The sequence below is a fragment of the Anser brachyrhynchus genome, assembly GCF_964034855.1.
Source record: "Anser brachyrhynchus genome assembly, chromosome: 1".
NCBI classification, from domain to species: Eukaryota; Metazoa; Chordata; class Aves; order Anseriformes; family Anatidae; genus Anser; species Anser brachyrhynchus.
Window position 1 is genome coordinate 58,772,155 of NC_137694.1, and position 18,691 is coordinate 58,790,845.

Genomic DNA, 18,691 nt, shown 5'->3' on the forward strand with positions numbered 1-18,691 from the left:
GTTTGATTCATAAACTCCACCAAATCCACGGGAGTCCACGTGATTCACTCCAATGGGCTTTGGGCCAGATCCACAGCAGGTTTCATTTTATGGCGGGTCTCAGAAAAGCATAAATTTATTACTTAGATATAAGAAAGCAAACTTCCTGCATTGGGTATGAGAAAGAAAGAAGAGTTATTCTGGTGAGGAGCAAAGCTTCACTGTTGTAACACAGTCAGATCCCTCTCGACAGGGCACTTATGCTAACTCCTGCTTGTATTTAGGTTTTGCGAGAGCTGCTAGGGTAAGGAGGCAGAAAGCATGGCAATGCACCTCCCTGCTGTCCCCTGCCACCATCGCAAGCTACGAAACCTGGCAAGCTCTGTGCTCACCAAGACAGCAATGGTGCCAGCTAGTACCTTGCAGGACTGAAACTTTGAGATAGTAACTGGTAACCAAACTCACTTCATGCATATCACCACAACTCTGCCCCAGAGGATGGGTCAGTCCAACCATCACAAGCCTAGGTTGACTTCCCATTACCCGTCCAGGCTGGGAGAGCCCCTGGATGCCCTTTCCTGGACCCACTTAGTCCATACTTAGGGGAATTATATGCACTTTCCCCACCTCCTGAAACAGTCGTGCTGACCAGACTCAAGAGACATTTGCTGAGGTCTAAGAAGCAGCTCCACACACCTGGGATGCACCAGAACGCACAGCATTGAGCACCCACCTGCTTGCCCCGTGTCCATCCAGTTACTGTGAGTCTGGCACATCAGCACCTCAGTCCTCCACTTGTGATGTGGACACCACAAGCTCAGTCACCACGGATTTGACATGAAGAGGTGCTGGGGACCTCTCCACTTGTCTTACCTCCAGAAAGCCTAATTCAGTGCTTTGAGTTGGCATTACCTAGTTCACTCCCGAGAGCACTCTCCACCTTACAGCCAGGGTAGGGTGCCCTCAGTCACTGCGTGCTTGCTCTGCATCTAACTCAGGGGAAAGAACACAATTATTACATTTTCCTTTTGTGCTGACTCCCCTTTCTAAAGAAAAAAAAAAAAGAAAAAAAAAAACAAACAGAAAGAAATCTAAATGCTATGCTTGTATTTTGGAGCTCCACCCTTCAGAGACACTGTCTGACTGGCACAGGACATCAGTATTTTTACTGCATATTTTTACACGTCCTGAACTTTGGGAACCACATGTTCAGCTGTGGCTAACACACCCATTTCACTTACACAGTCCTGTGTTTGTCCTTGTCCCACATCCCAAAAGTGAGGTTAGTCTGCATACCAGAGTAAATGCATGACAGTAAATAAACTCAGAAATTGGTTTACACCGCATTTATCTGATCTGCAAATAAAAATATAAAAACATATTTTCACACTTTATCAAACTGCGTAATATTCCAATAGTATGCAGCTAAGTTTTTCAGATCCACATTAATCCAAACCAGAAGCATCTCTTTCTGGGATCAAGAAAGTATTTGTCAAGTAAAAATAACTTAAACAAAAAAAAGAATGTACTTGAATAACCAAAATGAAGGAAGAAGGGATTCATAAACAAACAAACAAAACTCTGCAAATAATACTGAGGAGCTAAAATTACCAAGTTAATTTTAAAGATCACACACTGAACTTTTTCCGACATAAAAACAAGCTCCTGATTGTTGAGGTTGAATACCAAACCCATTAAAAAATGGAAAATGCACCAGAGGCACAGGAACTTTCAGCACAGCTGGCCTAATGTAAAAACAAAGTATGTAATTGTCAGCGATTAACAAAATTGTGCCTTCAAGAGTTGCTAATTTATCTAAAGCTCGACTCTGAGCAAGGATTGACTGCTTAATGATTTTAATTTTTCCAAAGACTGTCATACCACAGAGAAGTTGCTAAGAACGTGGTTTCTTAAGCAGTTGCTCCAAGGGAAAATTCCTCTCTTGGATGCACTAAGATGGACTTCTCCATCATCTTCTCCCAGTTCTCTCCTCTGCCTCCTTCGAGGGTTGTCTGTACCTTTGGTGACAGAAGGGTGGCACAGAGATTTTGGTGACAAGTGAGACAGCACAAACTTCAGTTACATCTCTGCCTTAGGTGGAAGCTGCTGTGTGGGAAACCAGGAGGGAATCCCTACTTGTTTGTTACGGGAGGCTGCTAGGAAGAGCCCGATCCCTTGGGAAGCAGCTCTGGTGACACAGCCTGCAAGAGAAGGGCAGGACAGACAGAAGCGTTCAGTGGGAAATGCCCAGCTCCCCACAGCCCAGGGTGAAGCCCACCGTGCTTTCAAGTGGCACCAGCACTCACGGAAAGCCCGCAGTATCTGTCAATCACGCTGCACCGAAGGGCAAGCGTGGCTGCCAACAGCAAATCACCGCAACCTCTAATTTGTTGCTTTTTTGGTATCAAATTATTTTTCATTGCCAGAGTGCTGCACAAACCCCTAATAAACCACTTTTGACCTAACCCTTCACAAGCTACCACATGCCTCGCTCCACATCTACGCTGCCTGTGGACGACGTGTTTGCTAAAACTTCCCTGTGGCCACCCAGTGGGACAAGGAGATGCGGGGTCGGCTCTGCAGGGGCTGCCACAGCTCTGCACTGCTCCTCACCCCATGCTGGCACCTCTCACATGCTTCCCCGCTTTCTTCTCCCCATTCTTGATCTCTGCCCACTGTTTGCCCAGCTAAGGGCAGAACCCACCTCTAGCAAGAGATGGGAAGAACTGGTTTTCTTTATCAATATGGTTGAGGGAGGAACATTGCGAGCTCCCAGCAGCAATTTCAGAAGAACCTGCTTTAGATCTAGATATTCTTGAGCATGAGACCCTTTTAATGACCTTTATATTCATAAACCAAAATCAGAGAGTCCAAACCAGATGACTGCACTGGCTCACGTGATTAATGTAGAGGCATAATTAATTATCCTCCTCCCCCCCCCCCGAGTTTCATCAAAATGCATACGAAGAAAGATGACATTCAGAGCTAAGCCCCTCAGCACACATCTGAGCCGAGGCTGGTGGAAGGTAAATCACTCCCAAAAGATTAAGGAAATGAAAATCCAACCAGAGCAACTACCATTCTCCCAGCTCCTGCGGATTCACAGGATTAGGAAAGATTACTGGGAACATCAAGCCTGGGCTACTTCACTGGCCAGACTGCGCAATTTCATAGACTCCAAGCTGAGTTACTTGTCAGTGTGAATTTTTAATGACTTTTTGATTGCAAACATATGCCATAGCTGGGCTTACTCCAGCCCCCAGCTGGAAGCAAGTCAGGGTGCAGGTCTGTGTTACTCTTCATTTGGTGCAATGTGGGGATCCCTCTGAAGCAGGCAGCCCTGTTTTTCCTTCCCTGCCTAGCATCGTCTGTGCGGTGAGTTGGATCACCTCATCGATGGGACACAAGTATCAATGCGAGGCAAACCAGCTGATCCCATGGCTTCACTGCTGCCAGGTCTGGTACGAGGGGGATGCCGGAGCCATCCGTGGCTGGGGACGAGGACAGCGCAGGAGCAGGGGTCCACCCTGCTGCTCACACCAGCCTGCACACCACAGCAATGCTTGCCGAAGATGCACATGCAGCCCACCCCAGGAGTTACTGCTTGCAAGTAACCAGCCAAGGGCACCTGGAAAGTTCACAATAAATGCTTGTTGTTCAGCTTTGCTGGTGTTTGAGTGTCCCCTCTCCAGCACAGGCACTCTGAGCTTATCCTGGTGTTTTTCCTCCTAAAGCACCACCTATACAACATATGATAAGGCATCAGGAAATAAAAGCAACCCATAGTGGTTTAATGTGTGCTGTGCTACCTATGAAAAGTGCTACCAGCAGAAGTGTTTTGTCCAAAAAGTGTCTTCTGTGTTCACCCAGGAATTAACACCCATTACTTCTTACGCTGCCAAGTGTAAGTCATTCCTGGTTTAGGACAAAAATATAGGAAATATAAAAAATACAGTATCTGTCAGTCACCCGAGCCCAAAATTTGAACGTAAGCAGAATAATGACATGTGGCAGTAGAAGTTGTGTGTGCTCTCCAAGCCTGAAACAGAGCCCCTTGCTTGCAATTTCAAAGGAGCAAAGGAGACAAAAATAACCAATTCCTATTGAAAAGTTACAGAAATGAGATGCCTAACAGCTCCAGGTGCCTGTGAAAAGCCAGTCTGTACCTTTCCTTTCTTTTGTGGTTATGATATCCCAGAAATAAACACTGTAAGACACTGAAATGAAAAGCTGGACTGCAACAGAACAAACCACACTTCTCGTGATTAGCAGGAAAGAAAACACTCTTATTGTTATTACATTTTTTCTCCCTTCCAGGGAACAGTTGATATTTGTGGTAGCTTTGGCTGTAGCTTGTCGCAGCTGTGTTGTATGCATCACATTAAATATATTGGTGGGTCCTACATGGTCATTCTGGCACCATTTATATTTCATACAATGCCTTCAGTTTCTCATTTAACCTCAATCATTTATCAATCATTCACCAATGCCAATAAACCAAAGTGTCTGGGGACCCTTAAACATAAAAATAAGGAGCTGTAAAAAAATATTACTACAGCAATTAAAGACTCAAATAGACCCTACTTGCATTACACCTTTAGAAAGCCCTACTGAAATTAAACAAACATCAAATATCAACAATATGAAAGGGGCTTTTTCTTCTAGTTTATAATAGCTACTGGTTTATCCAGAGCAGAAGAGAATTAGGGTTATTTTTATAGAAAGTATGGACTGAAGGTGAATGTAAAGAATGGGGGAAGGAGAAAGAAGTAATGAAAACGTACAATGAATTAACAGTGATTCTTTTCTAGTAGACTAAAAGAACATGTAACAGAATTTACAAAATAAACGTGTACCTTTGTCTGTGATGGAAGTGTAATCTTTTGGTCTGGATCAAAATGGTAGGATTAACAAATCTATTTTGAGTCAACCTTACAAGAAGGCATTTTAAAGTAAGTAAAATTTTCTGTTTTGATACATAAACTTTGGTGTTCTTTTCCTCAAAAGCATTTTTATTTTCCAGAAAAACTTTTTTTTTAACCACAAGATAAGGAAAAAAGGCTCAAATCCATTCAAGAAAACTAAATGCCAAACCTTGGCCAGCTGGATGAAAACACCCTGCTGAAAAGGGGACATTTCTCTTCAGAGGAATGATATGTTAGCGCCGTCCTGGCCGTTCGCAGTCCGGCCCTGGCAAGGAGAGGACACACGCCACTGTGTTTACTGCGGGAGCCTGATGATTAATTTCCATTAAAAGCTAGCACAGCAACGCCACGCCATCCTGCAGGGAGCCCAGCCTTGGGCTTTATCCATGCCAAAATTGTGAGGTTTTGTCAAGGTATTCCTGCCTCCCCTTGCAAGCGGAACAGTCTGCGATGCAGTGCGTTTTTCCACCAAGAAGCCACTCGGGCCATGCTGTAACATGGGCACTCCCTGTACTGCTGGCAGAGGAGGGCTGTCCCCACGGAGTCCTGGTTGGACTCGTTAGCTCTGGGCCAACGCTTATTGTGATGAGGAGCTTTTACAGACATACTGTAAAAACACTGCATGGGCCCTGGATGCTTGGACAGCCATCTTTATTAAAAATTAACAGTTCTACAGTGCCAGTTTGCTTTGGCTTTCCTTACTGGCCTACTGCAATTGCTACCAATAGAAACGGGCTAGCGAGTAAAAGCAACCAATAAACACTGTTTTTAATTTTCTTCTTTTCTCCCACTCTTTTTGGCTGGAACTGGTTGATGGGCCTTGTGCTACAAGAGCAGCTGAGAAGCAAGACAGGGACTGAGGGACAGCGGAGAGCCCTGGGCCCGGCTGCCTCTTGTATGGCCCTGGGGCTGGTCAGGGGCTGCAAACCTGCCCCAGTGCTGCTGCAGAGCAGTAATGGCCTTGAGATGGGAGGCCTGAGGTAAATGTGCGATATCACTGCATGCACAGAAGCTTTTTGTCCTGTGATTGTCATGTGGAGGTGGCAAATTAGTCAGGGTGAAACACGTTTCACGTTGCTTGCATAGTAGGGGCTTCTCCAGAAGGAAAGTGCTGCGCAGGTTCTAACTTAGGTCAATGCATCTCTCTTTCCTGTCTCAGTTTTTGCGTCTTTTCTCATCTTCCACAAACATAAAAGCCTTAAGTACTTAAATCCAGGGTGTGAAACACTAAAAGGTACCACTACCACTTTTCAGACCCAAACCGATGAAAACTCTACTTCTGATTCCTCATGTTTACCAACTACCTCCACAGTGTCCTGATCATGAAGAAAAAATGTAATAAACAGTGACGTCTTCTGAAAGAATAATACTGGGGCACTGAACAACCCTGCCAAAGGTTGTACCCAGCTGGGCTTGTGCAACCAGTGGAAATTTCCTTCGCACTTCTTTTGCAACAGTATTCTCTTTCAGTAGTTTCCTCTCTGCCATGAAGTGTTCTTTTATTCTATCTGTGCTGAGCTGGTTCCAACAACACACTGAGGACAGACGGAGCTACCAGGGCACCCTTTCCTACAGCCGAGCAGCGAGCAGCGTGGCCACCAAGGCCAGGCATTCAGCAGAGTGCTGGCCCATGCCAGGTGCTGCCAACATGGCCCAAAAACGGGGCGAATAAATCCAAGCACACTCTGTGCCTCTCACCTAGCCTCCCTGTGCCCCCTGGAAGAGTCAGACACCTATTTTCATGGGCAAATTGTTTCCCATCTCTGCACATCTTTGTCTTTCAGGGCCCAGGCAGTCTGCAGACCTGCAGGACGAAGACGAAGACTCAGCACACAGCCTCAGTAAAGCTGCCAGATTCAAAGGAGTCCCTGGCAAAGGAGCTTCAGGCACTGAGGGTGGCTGCAGGAGGCCTGGCAGAAGCAGGGACAATCGCCTGTGGCCCAGCGCTCCAGCTAGAGACCTGGCCGAGGAGCCCGCGCTGGCCATGCCGGGCAGCGAGGCATCCGCCTGCTCTTCGCCTTTAAAAAGACGTGGATAAAGGAAGCTAAGAATGAGCCCAAAGAGGCTGAATATATACAGACCTTTATGGGAAGGTGCAGAAACTGCACAGTTTGAGCCTGACTCATTGTGTCCTTGTTACGTTGCTGGTTGCTTGGAGACTGACTGAAGGCACACAGCAAAGATACCAGCTTGGGAGCCACTACCTTGCCTTATTTTTCATTTCCTCCATGCACATAATTTTCCTTTAAAGGCCTGCCTCGCCTCAGAGGCAGCTTACTCTCTTACTCTGCCCCTGTGGAAAACTACCAGAGGGGAGGCAGCCTGGTGTCAGGAACAGTGTCAGCGTTGTTCCACCCTCACCTTCCAAATCCGACTCCCCGTGCTGGAGGAGGGAAGAAAGCATGCCTTTATTCCACCACCAGCCTGCCTGGATACTAAATTTTACCTTCAGCCAAAGCAGTCACAGATTGCTTATTGAGAGACGTTCCCACACGTTTCCAACAGGTCACCCTGAAGTCCTCCAACTTCCTTAGCTTGGAATAAATATCTGCAAATCCCAAATAGCTCTTGAAATATAATGGGGAACTTGAGTGTGTTCCGTTAGTCCACAGGCACAGCACAACCAAGCTCTGATTAAGCACTGATTAATGTGGAAATCTTACTTTGCTCTTGCCTGACATAAAGCTGAGCAGTATGGAGACAATTATGCATAATTTAACAAGTGCTGAAATTTAATGTCCATTGTATCTTGAGTGCTAACAGTATCACACTTCAAAGTAGGGGCCTGTAAAATATAAGCAGGACTTTTAGGACGCTGTTAAATTGCATGGGTTAGAGTCTACATTAGTATAAAAGTAAGGATTGTATGTCCACTTTCAACAGCCCTGTATCTCATGTATTCTTAATAGCTGGAAACTAAGCAGTATGCAGTAGTATAGGGTAATGAATGACCTTTTACTTCTCTGTTTTAACAGGTCTTTATTCCACTAATCAATCTCATCGTTCACACCAGAGGAATCAGCTAAAAGCTCTTTAAAAATACAAAGGTGCGCTCAGGGCGCATCCTGCAGATTTTTCTAAAAAGACAATTTATGTAAGTAAATGATGAAAATTGAAGCAGGAGCAGAGGCTCTTGTGGGAACTGCAACGTGCAAAGGTTCCCTCTATGGGTGCCAGAAGGCAGAGGGAGGAGAGCTGACCCCAGACACTGGGCTGTACAAAACACTGCTCATGGCTTCTCACACCTCCCTCTTTGCAGAGTGGTTGTTCAATTCAGTTCAAAGCTCACTGCTCTCTCCACCTGAAGTGGCTGTCCCTTGGCTTTTGCAGAGAAAGTGACTGAGGTAAGAAACGAGTTTAAAAAAAAAAAAAAGTTGCACTGAATGACTTGTAATTTCAGGAAGAAAAACAAAGTTATTGACAGTAAAGGAAAGCATCCTGTAGAGTTTATTTACAGCTCGCTCAACTCGAATGAAATCCCCTGCAATGAGTCCAATGACCTAAGAACTGTACAGGCACATTGTAGCTGCACACCGGTGCACATGGCAGGAGGCTGCTCTTTGGGAAGAGTGGGCTGTCTGAGCCTTGGGCCCCAATCCAAAGGCACAGATTCAGCCGTAGCTCAGTGACACATCCCTCTGCCACCTGAGACCCCCAGGCCCACAAGTATAGAGGTGGCACAGCCAGGTACCCCGCCGCAAAATGCAGGGGACAAGGCTAGGCAAGAGACCAAGAGGCAATCAGATGAGATGTGACAATTCTGCATTAATCTGTGCAAACAAACTGTTCCCTAATTTTCTCCCATTGCCCTACAGCTGCTTCCAGCAATTCAGCCTGCAAAGGCTGACATACACCTGGTCAGTACTCAAGTAATCCAAGAGAGCAGCAGGATGCAAAGACGGCTTAAAGCTATGCTAGTCCCGTGGGATCTTTGATAGCAACACGCAGCCAATGTTGCTGCATCCTAACAGTCTATCAGCAGTGCTGTGACCAGCAGATCCCAGTAGGATCCTTATAGGATCTGCTCCCGCTTTGTCTACAGAGATATAATACCTCAAAGTAAGCCACAACCCATTCCAGAAGCAGCTTTCAATTAGCTGGCTTAATTGTCAAAAGCTTTCTGCAAGAAATCAAGTGAAATTAATGCTGATGCTGCTTGTGATCATTCGGGATTTCTTCCCGAATGACCCAGATATACTTTGGCTCAGGGACAAGACAAAATGAAACATGAAGCTGCTCTTCAACACTCAGATAGGTCCTCATTGTTCAGTCCTGGTGCACTTTGTCAGCAAACTTCTCAATCCCTGCTTTGAAGAAAAGCCAATGCCTTACAGGTAAAAACAAACAAACAAGAACGAGCAAACCAACTAAAACAAATGCAATTGTGAAGTTCAAAATTACACTGAAAGTGTATGAAAAAAAGAGAAAGAGAGAAAGAGAGAAAGAGAGAGAGAGAGAGAGAGAAAGAGAGAGAGAAAGAAAGAAAGAAAGAAAGAAAGAAAGAAAGAAAGAAAGAAAGAAAGAAAGAAAGAAAGAAAGAGAAAAAGAGAAAAAGAGAAAAAGAGAGAAAGAGGGAAAGAGGGAAAGAGAGAGAGAGAAAGAGAGAAAGAGAGAAAGATGGAAAGAGAGAGAAAGAAAGAAAAAGAAAGAAAGAAAGAAAGAAAGAAAGAAAGAAAGAAAGAAAGAAAGAAAGAGAAAGAAAGAAAGAAAGAAAGAAAAAGAAAGAAAAAGAGAAAGAAAGAGAGAAAGAAAAAGAAAGAAAAAGAAGGAAAAAGAAAGACAGAGAAAGAGAGAAAGAAAGAAAAAGAAAGGAAAAGAAAGACAGAGAGAGAGAGAGAGAGAAAGAAAGAAAGAAAGAAAGAAAGAAAGAAAAAAAGAAAGAAAGAAAGAAAGAAAGGAAGAAAGGAAGGAAGGAAGGAAGGAAGGAAGGAAGGAAGGAAGGAAGGAAGGAAGGAAGGAAGGAAGGAAGGAAGGAAGGAAGGAAGGAAGGAAGGAAGGAAGGAAGAAAGAAAAAGAAAGAAAGAAAGAAAGAAAGAAAGAAAGAAAGAAAGAAAGAAAGAAAGAAAGAAAGAAGAAAGAAAGAAAGAAAGAAAGAAAGAAAGAAAGAAAGAAAGAAAGAAAGAAAGAAAGAAAGAAAGAAAGAAAGAAAGAAAGAAAGAAAAGAAGAAGAAACAAAGAAAGAAAGAAAGAAAAAGGAAAAAAAAAGTAGAGAAGGGTAGTCTAAGCTACATCCACTTTGGTACTTTCTGAAATTTTCAGACTGCTCCCTGCAGCCTCAGTCTACTGCTAATACTAGTTTTCAATAGGGTCTCTTATTGCATTTCTCTATGCCAGGGGAACCCAGACAGCTAGCTAGTGATCCTATAATAAATAAACAAACATCCTCTCCTGCCCCCAAACACATGTAGAAGATGGATTTAAACCATTAGGATTTACTTAGCTCTGAAAGGAAACAATTTTTCACCACACTGCAGAAAACACCACTGCAGTGCAGGGTATATGGCTCAGATTTTCAAAAGAAACGGAAAGAGTTCAAGTACCCAATTTCTACTGAATTTCAATGTCGTTTGGCCATCTAGCTCCCTTGTACACCTTTCCCTGAGCTCTTGTTTTTACTGACAGTTAGATTTTTACTAAGTTGAAAATAAGAGAAATAACAGAGCAATTGTGAAAGGTTATGAGTGATTTTTGGAATAGCAGTTTACATATGGCATGCTTTTACCTCCCCAGTGGCTGAACAGTTAACAGCCAGAATAGAAACAGGTCTTGGGACACAATCTCAGATGGGGAATAACCTGGTGAAATTCCTTATTCTACCACTAACTTTTTGTGCAGACTCAGCCAGCCAGTCAGGGCTGGATGTTTAAAAGTATTTCTGTACAATGTGTTTTCAGAAGTGCTGGAACACTTTTTTTCTTTGGATTTCAAACAAGGACAATGAGCTACTTTTAAACTCCACCAAAATAAAAGTTTGACAGGATTTGCAAACACTCCGTTGATAATAGCAAGGATTGCTCTTTACAGTTGGAGCTTTCTATCCAAATAATATCAACGCTCTTTACACACAAGAATGATTAAAGTTGAAGAACGTGCCTCTGATACAGGTTCATTATTTGCTTCAAGCTCAAATTTGGCAAAGCATGTAAGCACTTCAGGATTGGGGCCAAGGTAATACTTCATCGTGGCAGAATTGAGCAAAGACTCCCAAGCCTTCCTCAAGTGCCCTTTCAGTTCTTCAAGGGCTACACGTAGGGTACTCTGTCCTCAGGATCCAGACTGCAAGCGCATTTTGCCAGGACTTTGTCAAAGTCTCAGACAAAACAATGTCTCTTCCAATCGTGCAGGTGAGTGTGGATTTTTTTCCTGTCCTTCTCCCAGTGCAGCAGCAAAGCCACACGCAGCATCTGATTAGGCCAGGTAGGCTGGACCCCATGTGCTGTCTGCTGCTTAAGTGGACCTTGATAAAATTACCCGTTAGGACTCAATAAAAAATTGAGTAGCCAATGTAAATTCAAAGAGGAAAGAGTAGGTGTAATTCCATCTTCATGCAAATTTCCTACTTCCCTTTCTTGCCTGAAGCCAAACAAGCAAATGCAAAAGAGGGGATATAAAAGTCATCCAAGAAGCTTCAAATGGCTTTGGCTTTCTTAATGCACATAACTTCTCTTCTCTTTGTTTCTTTGCTTCTGATTTCTGACCTGAAGCTCATACAAATTGTAGTGAGGTGAGGGTAGGGTGAGGAAAGAACGCCACCAAGTATACAGCAGCAGTCAGACTGCCAAGATCAAGACCCAGAAGAACCTTTAAAAGTGTTTTGTTGGTAGTTGCTTAAATTGTCGGCATGCACACATGCACCATGCAGGGCACTAAAATTTCTATGACATTTCTGCAGAACTGTAGTAGCTTATTTCCCTTGATCCATATATAGGAGGTGCAAGATGTGGTGTGCAAAGCTGCCCTCCCACACCTTATGGCAGATCCCAGCTCCTGGAGGCTGCTCCGCACGTCTAGGAGGCACTGCTGCTCTTGGAGACAGTTTCACACAAATGGAGGACAAGATCAAGCAGGCATCTGCTACAGAAGACTCCTGCCAATTTGTACCAACTGAAAAGGCAACTGCTTTTCAGCAGAACAAACCTCAGCTTCCACAAACCTTAGCGGTTCCTTCCCTGAGCTTTGCTGCATCCATTGTGAATTGGCCACTGAGAATTTGATCCTAAATGTACCGCAGCCTTTCCATCAAATTCCCCTTATGTGCTGAACCATAAGCATGCCAAGCAGTGGGAAATCTGAAGCCTTAAATAAAGAACATTTTCAGCAGTCAAGGCCAAGGTTAAAAACATAAGGCATGTAAGGAGCTGTTTTTGCAGTGAATTTATTGTACGGGCAAAGTAATAAACCATTTGCATTTGAAAGATCTATAGCATAACGATGTAGATTAGTAGTGCTCCTGTTGGTTTTTATTTTAGCACAGGGAAACTTACTGTTATCTTTCACAGGACTGTGCTCGTACCCTTTCAGTCTCTGTGGCACTGCAGTAAAGGCAGTTTGTGTATTGCTGCAGCAGCAGGCTTGGAGCCCTAGCTCACAGCTAAACCTTCAGAGTGCTGAACCACCACACAGAGTAAACTCTTTTTTCCTCAACTTCCCGCATTTCTTAACGAACGAGGACTGACTTTTTACACTATTATTTCTGAAGTATAATATATTTAAGAAACTAGCTAGAAAAGCATCTGATTTTTAGGCTGGGATTAAGAGGGCTTCTTCCCTTTTTTTGTATACAGGTACCCATAGGCTCCAATTCAGTCAGTTGGATGCAGAAGTCCCCATCTGCAGACACATACCTGGTGTTCCTCTAGCAATCACTCAGGCTTGCAAATTAAAAATCCGTCTAAAAATCTGACACTATTCATGCACTCAAATGCTTTTAAGAATATGGGTTTGATCCAAAAGTCCATTAAGGCAAATGGAAAGACGAATTGATTTTCCACTGACTTTGTATTGGGGTCTAAACATGCAGCACCAGTCTAAAGATCATCTAATTCTTCTAGCTTTGAAACCAAACCTATTCAAAGCTTTAATTTACAAATGTAGACATTATAATGGGGCATTCAAATGCTGCTAGTGGATTTCCAAAATTAGCTCACTGGTTGGTAGAATATGCATCAAGTACACCTTGGTGCCAATATAAACATCCAGCTGCAGAGATTTCTAAAAAATCTTAGTATGACTGGTCTCAACAAAAACATACCACCACTCGTGACTATTAAAATGGGAGAGAACCAGAGGAATGAATGAGAAGACAAAGCTGAGAGACATCACTTTAATTCTTCTGTGTTCCTCCTGCTTTCAAAGCCTGCCTGCCATGGTGAAAGTGGCTGACAGCTTTCCCGTAAAAAAGATGACTCGCCATGAGAAAGGAATTCATTAACAGTCAAGGAAAACACTAAGGTACCCAGCAGATGATCAAGAATCTGGGAGTGTGGAAACCAGGAAAGGATTAAAAGATGTTTTGCAAGGTGAAAAATAGTATAGAGATTTATGAAAGTGCGTGCATTTAAAATAAGAGTATTTGAGCAGAGCAGCTGTTAAGCTGCTTCTGGTAAAGCAGAGGCTTTCCTTTAATGCAAGGAAAGACACAAAGGCAAATCAGTTAAGGATCATTACGGCAGCTGATCTAAAGCATTTACCTTTTCCCCAAAATATCAGTGAGAGGTTGAGCTCACTGATCATTTGCCATGCTGTGTTCTCTTTGAGGAAAAAAATCCTTCCACGGGAACAACCTCAACAGCTGCCTGAAAGGACAGGGAAAGCAAAGGACTCAAACAAGAGCAGCTACTGAGTCTTCCCATCTTACAAAACGCATAGAGCACATATTAACATTTCCAGTTAATAATGAGCCTGAAAACTCTGCCAAAACCACTGTACGTCTTCCTGTAGCCTCTTTTAAATACACAAGAATCAAAATTTAATGAAAGCTTGAGGCTGCCAAGAAAAAGATACAGCCGTTTTCCAAACTTGAGCAAACAATACTGGGTCAAGAGAGCATCCGACCCAAAACACTCATGTTCCTCCTCTCCCTGAGAGGTCCTGGGATTCAAAAAAAACTATTCTTTGTATAAGAACACTGGGAGCATCTCTCTTACATCAGCACAGCACTTAAGACCTTCACGAGATGCTTCCTCTTCAGCTCTGTGTTTATCACCAGGCTCCGTTGTCCCAAGGAGGCTGGCGAGCTCCACGAACTGCAGCCACAAAGCCGTGCTGGAGCCCTGACTGAGGCCTTTAGAAAGGCAGTTCATAACGAGGGATGGAGACGGGCTGCCTGATGAGGGAGCACACAGTGCGTCTTCTGTGCCAGGAGCTGTGCCTGGCACTCGCCCATATCAAACCCGTCTCAGCAAAGGACAGCAGGGACATGTCTTCGGGTGGTCTTTCACGATACGCCAGCATCTAACCTATCACCTCTGATTTTTCTGCAGCAAGTAGTGAACCAGGCGCTGAAACCACATGAAAAAAATCACTAAAGAAGTTGCTGACATAAGACAGCCAGAGCGACGAAGCCAACATCTTTCTGCACTGGGATTATGGGCCCCTGTGGGCAGCGCTCTGAAGAAGAAAAATGCTATAATGACATCCCCGCTACTTGTTTCATATCAAACATTCCCTAAAACTGATGCTGTTTTTCAATTTGCTAATGGAAAGGAATGGGGAGAGGAACAACTGCCATTCAGAGTAAATGAGGAATCTCAGTCTCTTTTCCCTCTCTCACATCCTCTGTATTCCCCTAGGAACAAATTATATGGAAATATTTAAGTGCTTATTGTATTGATACCGGGAAGTAGGAAGATATGTCACCAAGGGCCTTTGCCAGGCTGAAATCCCAAAAGACAGATGACGAGCAAATGCTTACATTCTGCTGACATATTCCTCTGATAATTTCTACAGCGTGTTGCTGAATGCATAACAAGAACACAATGCCTGCCATTATGCGCCGCTCTCACTGTTAACACATTTGTACCGGTGTTTCACCTTGTAACGCTGAAAGGTTACTGAAAATTGACAAGGACTCTAGGACACGAATGTACTAATGCTAATAATTTTAGCATCCAGCCGCTTAAATAAACACCACCTCCGTAGTTTTTTCCCGTTCATTTAAAGATCCACTCTTGAAACTTTCAAGGTTTTTCATAAGCAATTTGGACGCTAGGCACTGATTTAAGAGGTACCTGGCATACTCCGTTGAGATTTGTGGCGTCAGTAAATAGTTTTCTCTTCCCCGCATACAATGAGGTTGTTCTGATAGATCTCAGTTATGGCTATACCTACAACACGCTCTTTGCTGCTGGGCAGAATGAATTGACCTGCTCTGAGATCAACATTGCTATCATTAGGCTATAACCATCACCCAAACGTGAAGTGCCGCATGGATCACAGCGCTATGCTTTGCTTGCTGTATGTATTTTTCCCTCTATGGCTGAAAGTACAAGGGCTTGCAAACACACACTTCTGTCTTTCACTGTCTGACTGCTGGACCGGGCTGAGGATGTTTAATTGGCTATTTGTTTTTAACAAAATCTTAAACGTCACTACTGAAAAATGAAACACCTTTGCAAAAACTTACTTTTAGGCATAAAATCCCTTTTTTTTCTGAATTTAGAAGCAGCCTGGGTGATACCATTACAATAAAGAACCATGTAGGGGTGTAAATGTCAGATCTGCTTCAGTGTATAAATCACCATTAAACTGTGGTGGTTCTGGGAAAATTGGTTTTAACAGCACATTTTACCACAGATGTAAGAAAAAAGAAAACTTTCCTGGTCATGTTGAACTGTTCAGGATGAAAAGAGATTTGGGGTTTCATCTACGAGAATTTGCCTCGTCCTTTTTTTAGACTCTGGGACAAATAACTGCCCTGCGTCTAGCTGCTGCTGCACATGGCAGTGGGTGGTCTTGCAGTGATCATAAAAATGGTAACTTTGGCTCTGGGGTCCCAGCATACTTTAGGTAATTCCCCAAGATACAGTAGGAGGAGAATGACTTAATGAATTCACATGAAGGTTTAGCACAGAGGTCTGAACTTCCCAGCTGCTTTGTATGTAGGTATTCAGCCTGCAGTTACATAAGCCAGATGTATGAGATGTGGTTACAGGGCACAGACGCCAATGTGTGCTCATTTGCACACCCATCGTCCTTTCCCTTTTATCCAGACCAGGTCTACATCTCTTCCAAAGGTATCCCACACAGGATGAGATCATGAGTCTTCCCTATCCCCTGCTGAGTTCTAATCAGGTGTAAAAGTAGGAAGGAAAATAATTAGAATATTTTAGTTGAAATTCATTATAAGGTTCATTTTTGTCCACTTAGAGACACCTTACCAGGTAACACCAACCATAATAGATTTATATGTAAAAACAAGACTATTTCAACAATGTAAGTATTTAAATCAAATGGATTCTTTTTAATCCAATTTGTGATTTTTCATGGAGATTGAATGATATGAAAGATTCTCCTAAGCATATTGCACCGCAATATCATATGTTGCTGGAACACACCGTCAATAACAACTTACAATACCAATACAACTTAAAACACCGTATCAATAACAACAGGAAGGAAACAAGTCATTGAAACAACAGATCCAAGAAGTTTCCCAATATTATTTTCCGCAAAACAGTCCAGGAAGTCAGCCAGTACACACTGGAGACAGTTTTGAATACTTCAAGAGATTTTCTTAGAGAAAGTAAAAATTTGCCTCCAGCCCTTCTACTTGCATCGGTCACTCTACCGAGTGAGGGAGAAATTCTCCAGCTGACATTCCAGTACTTTTGCTGTCAGAGGCAGATAACCCACGTGTAGGACTGTCCAGTCTGGTTATTTCGTATACATGCAGACTCTTGCATCAGGAGCGTAAGGCCAGATCTAAAGTCCATCTTTGAAGTCAACAGGAATTATTTCTGTTGACATTAATGGGGATTTAAATCAAGTACTGCTTCTTATCATCAGCTGTATTTTAACTGATGAATCCTTTAAGTGTTTGGCTTTGCAAAATGCCAAGAATCTCTAGAGGCACAAGGCATCTTGTAGTTTGTCTCTATTTTTCAGTTTCTCCTGGTTATTCTTCTGCAAGCCATTTTTATTCTTCAGCAACTGCACTGCATGCAAATATAGTTTTAGATGAAAGAATTCATTAATAACAGAACTTGTGTGCCTTATCAGACTCCCAAGCTTTTACATGCCAAGAAAGACTCAAGTAAACCCAAGGGGTTTAATACTGCCACCTTTAAAGAAGCCAAACTCCCCCTCAAATCCATGGCTAAATAGTACCCAGACCACTATGAACAGATCACGAAGTAAAGATTATTCCTCAGTAATGCAGCAGATGAGTCAAGTTTTCTAGTAGTTTAGGGTGTTCCTTCAGAAAAGCCTGCTGTCACATATGGAAATGACACCGAATGGGAAAACAGCTTTCAGAGCACTCTCAGGGAATTTCTGTTGAAAACTCCCAACCAACTGTGACAAAGTCAGCTTCTATTTGCAGCTATGAGAAGGCTCAGCTCTATGCAGAGGTCCTGTGAGACTGGTTTTCAGAATCCCAGAGTGGAGCTACAACACAGCACAAGGACACGAGAGCCAAGAGCACCTGTGGTGGGTCTTGAGCTCAGTGACCTTACTGCTGGACAGTCCTCGGGGCCAGATTTACCAGGGGCATGGCAAGGGACAGATTCAGGGGAGTAGCCCCAACCCTCCCGCACTGCAGGATGTCCTTCAGATCACTTGGACAGGTCCATCACTGCATTACAGCTTCAGCCAGCATTAGTCCTTAAATGCACACATACCAAATTTACTACTGACAGATTCTCCTTGGTTCTTCTTTCTATCCAACACAACTCTCTGTTAGCACAGCGATGAATTCCTCCCCTGGAACCAATCCACACTCAAGCAACATGGCTTGGACACATTTGTCTGCTCACATAAGACATTATAGATGATAGCATTTCATCCTCCTGACACAGAGCACCAGTTTTTATTCGGTTGAAGCCATGGACATTAGCAATATGCTCCTTCCTCATGCCAACATCAATATTTTTTTAAAAGAAACTATTAAGAGAGCCAAGTGATGCATCAAAATTATTAGTTTGCCATACAGACATACCAAAACGTCATCATCTGGTCTCCCTCCCCTTTTATGGGATCATCGTTACAAAATATGGTGTGTTAAATAATGCTGCCAATTCAGAGCTCCAGTCAGGCAATCCTCTCCAGAGGGTTAAGACAAACCCACTCTTGTCGAGTACCTCAGTCATTGGGAGGAGCAGGTTTCAGTCTAAATTTTTATCACTGCCTTTACCAGAAGGTTCAGTACCTGGGTTATTCAGTATAAGGGTTGCTTGCTTTTCTTCTCAAAAGGGTGAGACAAGCATGTCCCAGGGGACTAACACCGTCTACAGCACTCCACACCATTTTGCAGCAAGCTCCACTGCTGCTTAAACACAGCAATAAGAGGTGCTACATTCTTCTCCACTGCTAGATGTGGTGTTTGTTGCCAGCAACATTAATTTTGTTTCCAGACACAGAAAACCACTAAACAACTTGTTAATAAATTAGTAGGGATGTTCATACTGTAATTGAATAAAATGATAACTATTGCATTTTCTCACTGTACGGAGTACGCCTTGCCTCCCCCCACCAACATCTATCTGCTAAGCTACCTTAAAATAAATTTCATTTATTATGCCTCCACACAAATCCCATTACTTGCTCAACAAACAGTTTTGTTTTCCTGT

At 43.3% G+C, this 18,691-nt stretch overlaps 1 protein-coding gene and 1 long non-coding RNA gene across 3 annotated transcripts in view; both read right to left on the minus strand.

Moving 5' to 3' along the window:
- CHST11 (carbohydrate sulfotransferase 11) overlaps positions 1-18,691 on the minus strand; it is a 172,301-nt gene that overhangs the window by 47,883 nt on the left and 105,727 nt on the right. The window lies entirely within an intron of this gene.
- On the minus strand, positions 3,318-9,489 carry LOC308178951. Its single transcript, XR_013940061.1, has 2 exons — positions 6,986-9,489; positions 3,318-3,607 (listed from the first exon to the last, which is right to left on the minus strand). It is a non-coding gene; the product is annotated as an uncharacterized lncRNA (long non-coding RNA).